The following is a 10,930-nucleotide window of genomic DNA, read 5'->3' as shown; positions in this document are numbered from 1 at the left end:
AAGGGTCTAACCCTTAATTTGAACTCAAGGAATTCATCCACTTTGTTAAATGTGCTGGCTTACTATAGGTTAAGCCCAACAACTCATGGTCTTATCTCTTAATTTACAATTGACAGCTTCAATTAGAACTTGGGAGTACAGCTATCCTTATACTTCTGCTGCTCTGACAGGAGATTACACAGCAGCTGCTCTGCCTGTCCCTTCCCTCTGCTGTCCATGCACCTAAGGCTTTTTTTGAAGGGATTCATATAAGACAAAGCTCTCTGCAACTGGGCAAGAGGCGGTCAGAGTGGCTGCACATGACTGCAGCTACAGAAGCTGAAACCCTAAGGTCCAGTGCTGGACCAGAATTATGAGAGATAGATAAACGAAAATGTAAATTAAAGAGATAAGTCCCAAAAGTGGCATGCACCTTGTTTGCCATAACCCATAGTAAGCCAGAATATTTTAGAAAGTGGCTAAATTCCTGGAGTTCAGGTTTAACCACTGAATCCAAAAAAAAAAAAACCTCTGAAAATTCTGAATTAACCCTTTGGACACTGTTATATACCATTACATATTTGTAGCATTTTTGTTTGCATAAAACAAGATTTTTGTTTCATATATATTACAATACATGTCATGTTCAAGCTGGCCAACTGCCTCAAAGTGATCCCTTTCTGGCAAGATCTTACTCTACTGTGCAAAATGCCAAAGACTTTGTAAGGGACACTGAATGCAGGCATCAAGCAGCAGGGATGGCCAGATCTGTGTAACTGAACTTAGGAAACTGAAATCAGATTGTGTATGATTAAACTAAGATTTATTAATGCACACAACACCCATCCAACACAAACAGACCATAGGCAAAGCAAAAGTGAAAAATAAATGTGACAGTGAAGCAAAACCAAACCAACAACCTATTTACATTGGAACCAAATGGAGAGGCGCTGACATAAACAGGGCATAAGCAGGACTGGGACTGGAAACAATGTACAGGAGAAGGCAGGGTTCAGAAAGCAGAAATATGGCTATCAGGCAAAACACTGAAGCACAGATAACAACTAAGGGAGGGAGTATATACCTTCCCAGCAGCCAGTAATAGGTGGAGCCTTGTTACTGAGATCTTCAAAGTGAAAAATATGTCACCAGCACACCAAGGATTTCTCAAATGGGTCCAAAGCTTTATTCAGCAGTCATATGATATCTACAAACGGAATGTTTCGGAGTTATGCAGGGCCCCTTCATCAGGCATTGTCACTTTTAGGGAGGAGCCTACGTGCTGACGTCACGCCGTCGTGTCCACGTGATGGTCCGCTGGCCATCTTTGTAAGTGTTTTTTATCCATTGATGATTTTATGCTCCACGTGGTTGCTATCTTTTTAATAAAACATACTACACTATATGATACTGTCTCCTGGCTCGGTCTATGAGCTTGTCCTCTAGGAGGAATCCCTTTCCTTGGTTCACCGTGGGCTGGAGATGGAGACTTGGCTACTCTACTTTTAATTGTTCATTTGGTGTATCACTGGCTTCTGGAGAGACTCCACCTTCAACCGGGTCACTGGCAGGAGGAACAGGTAGGAACACCCCTTAGTGTCATTCCGCTCTGAGCTTGCTTGCTATTTACTTCTGGTGAGTGCATTATAGTGGAGGTGCAGTGCGGACGTCACAGAAGTCACTACATTTTGTTGATTTGATCACATTGCTATTTTTGGGACTATTATCATATTTAGAGGACTTACATGTTTTCATTCGTTATTTGGTATACCATCCATTTTGTTTCTTCATTGGAGTATTAAAAATTCCCTATTTCTCTTTTATGATGTTTCCTTTCTTTTTTACAATCACACTGGTCATCATTGATTATAACACACATTTGTATTAGCGCTGCACATGGATATTATAAGGCATTGTCACTTGCCTGATGAAGGGGTCCTGTGTGGCTCTGAAATGTTCTATAGAAAATGAAAAAAGTGAGCGCTGATCCTAGAAAGCAGCTAAGCACTCTAAGTAACCAATAAATATGGCTCTGAAATGTTGCCTTTGTAAATATCATGTGACTGCTAAATAAAGCTTTGGATCCATTTGAAGAATCCTCGGTGTGCTGGTGATATATATTTCAATTTGAATGTCTATGGATCCCAGCTGGTGTTCACTGCAGCACCCATCAACACCAAACAGCCATTTTCAGGAATGAGTGCATTGGGAGTATTGTGATTGGACTTGTTACTGTGATCAGCTGCCACCAGAAGGTGATCCAATTCCTGACACGAGTCCTGATATACGTACTTGCATATGTTATACTTTAGTGGACATGTGGTGCAAAATATGGGGCAGACAGACACAATTTGAGGAGAGCTACAGACTCAGGTCTGGTCATTGACCTGTACTGTGCAATTGAAATGAAGGAGACATTTATGTGCTCAAATTCAGATAGCTTAAATACATATACCACATGAAGTGCTAAAGGGGTGTGACCACATGATAACACTGAAATTTATGATTTAACCCTTTGCACACTACTTTACACCCCTTCATATTTGTCTGTAGCTGTCATCCAACTCTGTCTATCTGGCCCATACTAGCACTATATGCCCTCTACACTATGCCATAAGCAAGAATGTATTTGGCATTTTGAAGAGTAGAGTGAGGATTACATTGACCCATTTGTGACATGTTCTGCAATATACAGTATGTAAAAAATCCCAAATTTGTGTAAAAGTTTTCTAGAAAAAAATATAACAGGTTGTATAGCAGGGGCGAAGGGTTAAGTAAGAATTTTCACTATTACCATTTGGTCACCTCTTTAGCACCTCATATGTTATATAACGTATTTGTAAGCTATTTGGCTTTGAGCACAGACATTTTCCTGCATTTCTTTTGCCTAGAGATACATTTTCAGCAACTTAAATTGTATAAAAAAAATCCTACAAGTATTAAACAAGGCCCTTGTATTCTTAGCAGCTGAGCTCTGGAGAGTCAGTCAATTCTCCTTTTGCCAAATGGCATTCCATGTATTATTGGCCCACCAAAGGGGGCCTGAAACCACAGTTTTAACAATAGATGCAGCTGATAAACTATTTATTGCATTTTACAAATAGTTAAACACAGTGTTGTAGTTGCATTATATAATATTTATAACAATGTTTTATTATTAATAAATGAAGATGGACCTTTGGATATAAAACAAAAAGCCACTTTGTTCCTGAAAGTTTATCATGTTGAAAACTTTTTTAAAAAGTGAAAAGAGATTTTTTCTGATTGTAGCTGATTTCAATATTATTGGGAACACTTATTTATGAAGTCAGTATACACATTTAGTAAGGCAGCATTGGGAACATTAGGCAACCAATGGGATTTACAGTTAAAATATTCTTAGGTCCTCGGATCCTCCTAGGTTAATTTGAAGGGTAATTTCATCAATAAACTTTGTACTGTTTAAAACTGCAGCACACAAACTGCTTGCACAGTTATCTGTTACAGGTACTTAAATAATATATGTTTCTTTTTAGTTGCTTAACACTGCTACTGTTCAAAAATACTAAAAACAGCAACCACTGAAGTGAATACTTAAACACTATAATTTATGTTGCATTGCTGTCACATTGAACTGCTTGCTTCCTCCCTTATGCCTGATACACATGTTAAGTTTTTTTTTTCATTCAACCCAGAGGGCTGAACGAAAAAAAAAAAAAAAAAAAAACTGAGGAGGTCTCTGTACTAGCTATGCAATGTTAGTACAGAGATTTCCCAGATGTGCTATTCTTTTCTGAAATGGGGACCGTCCCCTCACCAGAACACACTGGTTAGTGCTTGAAGCAATTGGTAGCAGCCAGTTGGCGGATGGTTTTCCAGCATGCTCGTTAGACTAAAGCTTCTTGTGAGATCAGCTTCTGTTGGACAAGCAGCTGTACACATAGGCTGAGAGTCAGCCGGTTTCTACTGTAACAAAGAAACACAGCGCCTCTAAGTGTATACTGCAATAATATTTATTAAGAAAGTAAGTAGTAACTCACATCTTAGAATTTAAAAACAGGCTCATGTGGAGAGGTAAAACGTCTGTAGCCACATGTTAGGTGACTGTTCCAGAGAGGAGATAGCCTAGGTCCGCCAGCAGATGGTGCTATGTATATGAAGCATGGGTGGTGAAGCCAGAGTCTCCAAGATGTCCAGGATTGGTCACGTTCGGCGTCTGACGTCATCAATGTGCGACACATTTCTGAGCATGTGTGGGATGAGCGTTGCCTCTTTCATCAGGCAGGAATGAGCACGGAGTGGGCAAGCCTTATGTAGAGCGAGGGAGGATGATGGACAGAGCCGGGGGCGGGGAAACATAGAAAGGATAGGACACAGAGCAGCAGAAAGAAGGCACTACTTACCTTGTTAGTAACTATTATTGCAGTATACACTTAGAGGCGCTGAGTTTCTTTGTTTCTTCTACTGCAGAGTTATGCTTTGCTCAATCGCAGCTTGCTCTTAGTGCCTACTGGACTATCCCTGCCCACTTGGAACTTAATATAACATACATGGACTGCTAAGCCATGTGCCTGTCATTCTCCTCGTAATGGTTTCTACTGTAACAGCTGATTTTGTCCAATATTTGGCCCGTGTGTATGGGGCTTAAGAAAAAGTTTGCAGATCAGGATTTGTATCTCCTCTACGTCATGATTATTTTTCAGAGTAAGCTCTGTAACTCAGGAAGTACTGAAGACAGAAACACCCAGGCAAGTAGCATTTTCAAAAGTAGGTCGGTAACCCCTACTCATTCACATAGGGGGGCCAGGATCTGGGAGCCTCCTAGTTAAACGGGGCTTCTAGATTCTGATAAGCCCCCATCTGCAGACCTCCATAATAACCACCCATGGTTGTGGGGAAGAGGCCCTTGTCCCCATAAACATCCCCCTGCCCCAAAGCACCCACCCTCATGTCGAGAACATATGGCCTGGTATAGTTTAGGATGGGGGAACCGCTCGCTCATCCCCTCCTTTTTCCTGGCATTCTCAGATAAGAGTCTGGTATGGATTTTGTGGGGGAACCCCACACAAATTTTTTTTTTTTAATTTCAGAGTGGAATTTCCATCAAAATCCATACCAGACGTAATGGTCTGATATGGATTTTGGGGTTACTCCATGCTGTGATTTTTTTTAATTTTATTTTTGGCATGAGGTTCCCCTTAAAATCTGTACCAGACCCGAAGGGCCTGGCATGGTTAAGGGGGGGGCCCCCATGAAGTTTTTTTGTTTTATTTTTTAATGCCAGCATTCTTTTGTTTATATTCAAATGTAAGCGGGGAATCACACTGACAGTTAATGGGTCATTGGTTGTTAAGGATGTGGATGGCTTCTTAACAGCCCGCTTTTCACTGCTAAATGTTGGCAAAACAACTGCACAAAAACTGAAAAACATTGGCAAAAAAAGCTAATAGTATTTTTTTTATCCAGCTTTTTTTTTTAAAGCTCCTAATGTGCATGGAGACTCAACCATGTATGATTTTTGTAAGTACTAAAATGAGAAATCCATTGAGTCATTTTGAGTGGTGAGGAGAGGTACAAAATTGCTCCAAATTATGGTGCCAATATTCAACAGCAGAATTTTAGGTGGTGGATTGCTGAAATGGGATTGTGTGAATGAATTATATTGTTACAGCAGCTCAATTTAATTCTATTACGTGCTAAATGTTCAGCATTTGGTATTTTAATCACTATGGAGACAGGCTAAAGAATTTGAGTAAATGCACATTTTTTCTGTTCCCTGTTATTAATGCGTTTAATTTACTGCTTACTGAGCAGAACTCAGTAGTACCTTATATAGGTTCACTGCATCCTGTAGGAAACCCCACAGTAAGAATACATAAATATTAAGAAATACACTAAATTTAATGCCTTTGGAGGTTTTATACATCCAGAAAGAACAACACATCTGTTCATTGTTTGGTCAATGCACATGTGAATTCTGCACACTCATCATTATGAATATTTTATTTATTAGAATCCCTTCCTAGAAAATTACCGGACACTGTAGGTTTTTGTAGGAAGGAAAAAAAATCTTATTGGTTTTGTAAACACAGTGCTATTTTGGACTACCAGAAACATTAATGTATGGATCACAAGACCACATAACCCATTAGACGATGTACAGCACACTATGGCTGGAATTAAACAAAATGTTGCTTATCCCCCAGTCAGATGAAGCTTGGCTCTTACATGAAGCTAAACGCGAGGTGGATTAAGCTGCTGTCAGACACTTGCTTCAATGTATTTTTAATGAGCAGGCATCTTGTGTAGAGATGGAGAAAACATCTTTTATAAGAAAGTCACTGGGGACCATGCAGAGTGTAGTGGACAAAAATACACGGGGAAGAGGAGACAATAGGTAAGTGTTGTTGATGGAAAGCAATCTGCAAACTTGTAGTTTGCGCAGATATAGACCCCTGTACATTATTTTTATTACACATGAACAGGTACAATCATTATATTCAGGTTTTATAACGGTGAACAGAGTCTGAGGTAGTGTAAACCCATTCACTGAGAAGCTGGTGGCCAACCAGACCTGGAAAATGATACATACAATATATCCACCAGCAACATATTAACCCACAGCAAGCCTTGTCTTACTAGTAATTTGTATAAAACTATTATCATGTGGAAATGCTTCTGAATCTGAAGTATATGTAAATCCAACCACTACTATCTCATTTAGGCTTTCATTTCTTCATTTCATTTTAATATTTAATTAAAATAATACTTGATAACCCTGCCACGAAGGTCCTTGTCCAAACACTTTGTGTTATAGGGTGACAGTACCATTTTCCTTTCTCCCAATGTGCTCCTGCATTGTCACACTGTCATATGGACTTCTGATGGCATCTACAAGTAGCTGTTTCAAAACACATTAAGCATACATAGTCCATGATCAGGAAATCGCCGTGAGAAGTGCAATACTGCCATCACTGGAATGCATGCATGTCGACAAGAAGTGGGTTCAGGATCAGTAGCAGTAGAGCTACAACAAAAGATGAAAACAAACATTTTAATGTAAAAAAATGGCAGTTTATAATACACAATGGTTCAGCAAACAATATTCAATACATTCATTGTTTCTAATATCTCTAGAACAGAAGCTTGTAATATAATGTGCATTGGTAAATTTCTTTTTAACCTTTTCCTGTTCGGCCCATATACATAAACGGCTGGATGTGAGCAGTGCCGAATCGGGTTGCTGTTTATAAACGGTCTCCCACATTCTCTGCCTGTGCACACTCCCTGGGAGTGCCCAGCACCATGATCCGATGCCCACTGCGTCCTCTGGACACAGCGGAACACCGATTGCTGTGCGGGACCTCTGTGTGAGGTCCCGATTCATGTGATCACTGATTGTCCAATCAGTGATTACATGAATAGTAGTAAGCAAGATGTCACTTCCTGACAACATTGCTTTCTACTAGTGAAATCTGTGAATAATCATAGAGGTCACACAGTACAAGGCTATTCACAACAGCCTTGTACCATGTGACAAGCTGTGACCAATCACAGCTCTCACGGTATTTCTCAATGGCTGCAAGAGTGCAGCCAGAGAGAAGGAGAAATTATTGCTTTTACAGCCTTTATGGGTGTAAAAGCAATCAGTGTAAAAAAAGAAAAAAAAATCTTCATCACCCCCCACAAGTAGTACTGCTAGGGTGACAGCATGTTAAAAAAAATGAATAATAATATAAAAAAATAAATAAAAATGTAAAAACATTTTTTTTAAAATTATACATTTTGGCACTAAACTATTTTGGGTTATTTTAAAAGTATTTTCCTCCAAAATTAATCCCCATGAGCTTTATGACATTGCAAATTACAGTGGGAATGTTCTTACTAAAAAGATAGCTGAATACATTTTGGCCAAGATTTATGAAGAAAGATTATTTATTTGCAAAATTTTATAAGAAAAATACTTTTTTTTTTAATTTTTGGACTTTTTCATTTATATAGCAAAAAATAAAAATCCCAGTGGTGAATAAATACCACCAAAATAAAGTTTTATCTGTCTCAAAAAAATGCAAAAAAATTCATATGGGTACAGTGTTGCATGACCATGCAATTGTCATTCAAAGTGTGATAGCACTGAAAGCTGAAAATTGGCCTAGACTGCAAGGGTGTGAAAGTGTCCGGACTTGAAGTGGTTAAATTTTACCAAAAATAAGTGTATGTGAATGCTCACAAAAAGTGTGTATCATATGGTCCCCCTAACAAAAATAAGGGACCCTTCTCTGACCCCTCGGGGTGTAAGTCTTCTGATGGGGACAAGACACACTTAGGCCCAACTAGCCAAAAGGCCTGGTGCACCCTGATACTCAGGATTAGCCAAAACCAACCAATGAATGTTAGGTGAGGGTCTCTTCCAAAGAGGGAGCCCCCCCCCCCAAAGGCAGGAGAGGAAGGAATCTAAAGTCCTGCCTCTAGACTTAAGGGTAGGATGTATGACCCACACCCTACAATCTAAGTGAAAAAACACACATATAAGTGCAAAGTGATATAGACATGAAAAAAAGGAAGAACAGACCTAGAAATCACAACAAAATTATTATAAAGCTCTCTGGTTCTCCAGAATCAACCTTTAGTGCACATTTCTGTGTTATGGAGACCAATACATTTCTGGGACAATAACTAACACTAAACTACTTTTGTAGAAATTTGGTATCAGTGCCGGTATGTATTCATAGTTCTCTGACAAACAATATTGCTGCATACTTGTATTGTTATACACCCTAACAGTGCTGAGCTTCCTATGCTGCTAGGCCACTTAGATGTCATTTCATGTGCCATGTTTGTATTTAATTTAATTATTTACCTGATCTCCTATTGTCATGTTTTGTACTGTTACAACTCAGAAATAGAAGTGCTTTACAACTTGATTTTTGTTGTCCTAAGAAGGTCCCTCTATAATTATGCTGTACAAAGAGACCAAACCTAAGGACCTTCCATAAATATGACCTTGAAACAAATCATGTCCAAAGTTTCTTGATGCATATGCCTTCTGTACCAGGCTTTCTAAGCACTAATGCCAAAGGCACATTATACAGCAACTTCTTAACACAGACATCAACTTTTCTGATATTTTTAAATCCCCTTTAGGAGCCTTGTTAATGGCCAACCGAAGGGAAATCTGTCTTTATAAATTTGCTTGTCCCTATAACTAAGCCTAATTCAGCTAATTGGCCACTCACACAACACGCTGCAGCTGCTTTCTGTATAAGCTGCTCGAGTAGATGAAGCACTTAAATACAATTATAAAGCAGCCACTGGCAATCCAGTATCAGTTCTTGCTGCTTAAGTGCAGCTCAGTCCATTTGGCAGACATCTGATTAAAAAAAAAGACTACAGTACATATTAAAAAGTAAATTTATGATAGATTTAGGAGAAAATGTGTATTGTGGAAATTCAGCCTTATTCCTAGTTAACATTCAACTGATTATTTTTGCATGTAATTTATCCCAAATGTTTACACCCGATTCTTGAAACAAAAGACAAAAAACACTATTATTTTTCAAAATCATAACCAGTGAATATATTTTGAACACTTTTAGTATAATAACCTCAATTCTAGGTACATTTTCTTTAATTCCCTGCATTCCAGAAGTCATGCTGTGAGAATGTCTGTGCTGCCGATCAAGTTCTGTTAAATTGCTGTCATCATGGTTCAGGTATTGGAGGGTGTTTATGCAATTTAAGGAGGGAAAAGTGCACAGAGGACTTGAATTGTGCTATCAGAAAACTGCTAGTTCTCTGAGCAGGCAAAAGATGCAGAGAGGTAGACTCTGAATAGCAGTGTCTATGATTCATAAGAGTGTCTGAATAGGATAAAAATATTTTGATAGGTGAAAGAGTTTGCATGTTTTCAGAGTTGGCTGGAAAATCACTGCAAGGGCCCAATAAAACCTGTGTGTTTTAAAGCATGCATTTTAATACATGTCAACCCATGTACACTGTTTATCCATTATTTAAATGGTGCTTGTTCATGTCTGTGTGATAGGTTTCCATGCATTCTACATTTTTTAATGCATTATTGTTCAGTATTGATGTTCAACGCTACTATGGGTTTGAGGCAAACCCTGCATGGTCAAGGTTTGCAGTATGCAGAAAATCAGTATAGAATTCTATAGAACAATAATGAGCCACTTGACATTTGAACTTAGGTTCACTGGCTTGAAAGTGGCCAATAATGGGGGCTTAGTTATGCGCTTGTCCCCTCACTTTAACCACTTCATTTCCGGACACTTTTACCCCTTTCCTGTCCAGGCCAATTTTCAGCTTTCAGTGCTGTCACACTTTGAATGACAACTGTGCGGTCATGCGCAGTACCCATATGAATTTTTTAAAATTTGTTTGAGACAGATAAAAGTTTATTTTGGTGGTATTTATTCACCACTGGAATTTTTATTTTTTTTGCTATATAAATGAAAAAGTCCAAAAATTTTGAAAAAAAGTATTTTTCCTATAAAATTTTGCAAATAAATAATCTTTCTTCACAAATCTTGGCCAAAATTTATTCAATTATCTTTTTAGTAAAATAAAATAACCCAAATTACTTTAGAACCAAAAATTATAATTTTTCTAAATTTTTGTTTTCCATTTTTATTTTATTTTTTTTATATTATTATTTATTTATTTATTTTTAAACAAACCATCACCCTAGTAGTACAGTGTCACCATAGTGACACTGTACTACTTGTGGCAGGTGATAAAGATCTTTTTTTTTTACACTGATTGCTTTTACACCCATAAAGGCTGTAAAAGTAATAATTTCTCCTTCTCTCTATCATTTCTCCTTCTCTCTGGCTGCATTATTGCAGCCATTGAGAAATACTGTGTGAGCTGTGATTGGTCACAGCTTGTTACATGGTACAAGGCTGTTGTGAATAGCCGTGTACCATGTGATCTCTGTGATCATTCACAGATTTCA

The 10,930-nt window shown here is 38.3% G+C and overlaps 1 long non-coding RNA gene across 1 annotated transcript in view; it reads right to left on the bottom strand.

The window, feature by feature from the left end:
- Positions 1 to 6,227: 6,227 nt before the first annotated feature.
- The window catches only part of LOC149448722 (uncharacterized), a 44,925-nt gene continuing 40,222 nt past the window's right edge, over positions 6,228 to 10,930 (bottom strand). The window contains exon 2 of the long non-coding RNA XR_016305800.1: positions 6,228 to 6,985. This is a non-coding gene — a long non-coding RNA (uncharacterized LOC149448722). The remainder of the gene's footprint in view (positions 6,986 to 10,930) is intronic.

Source organism: Staurois parvus, unplaced genomic scaffold, assembly GCF_062004578.1.
Source record: "Staurois parvus isolate SC_StPar_1 unplaced genomic scaffold, SC_StPar_1.0 ptg000661l, whole genome shotgun sequence".
NCBI classification, from domain to species: domain Eukaryota; kingdom Metazoa; phylum Chordata; class Amphibia; order Anura; family Ranidae; genus Staurois; species Staurois parvus.
The sequence above is the reverse complement of the archived record's forward strand: the minus strand, read 5'-3'. Positions and strand labels throughout refer to the sequence as shown.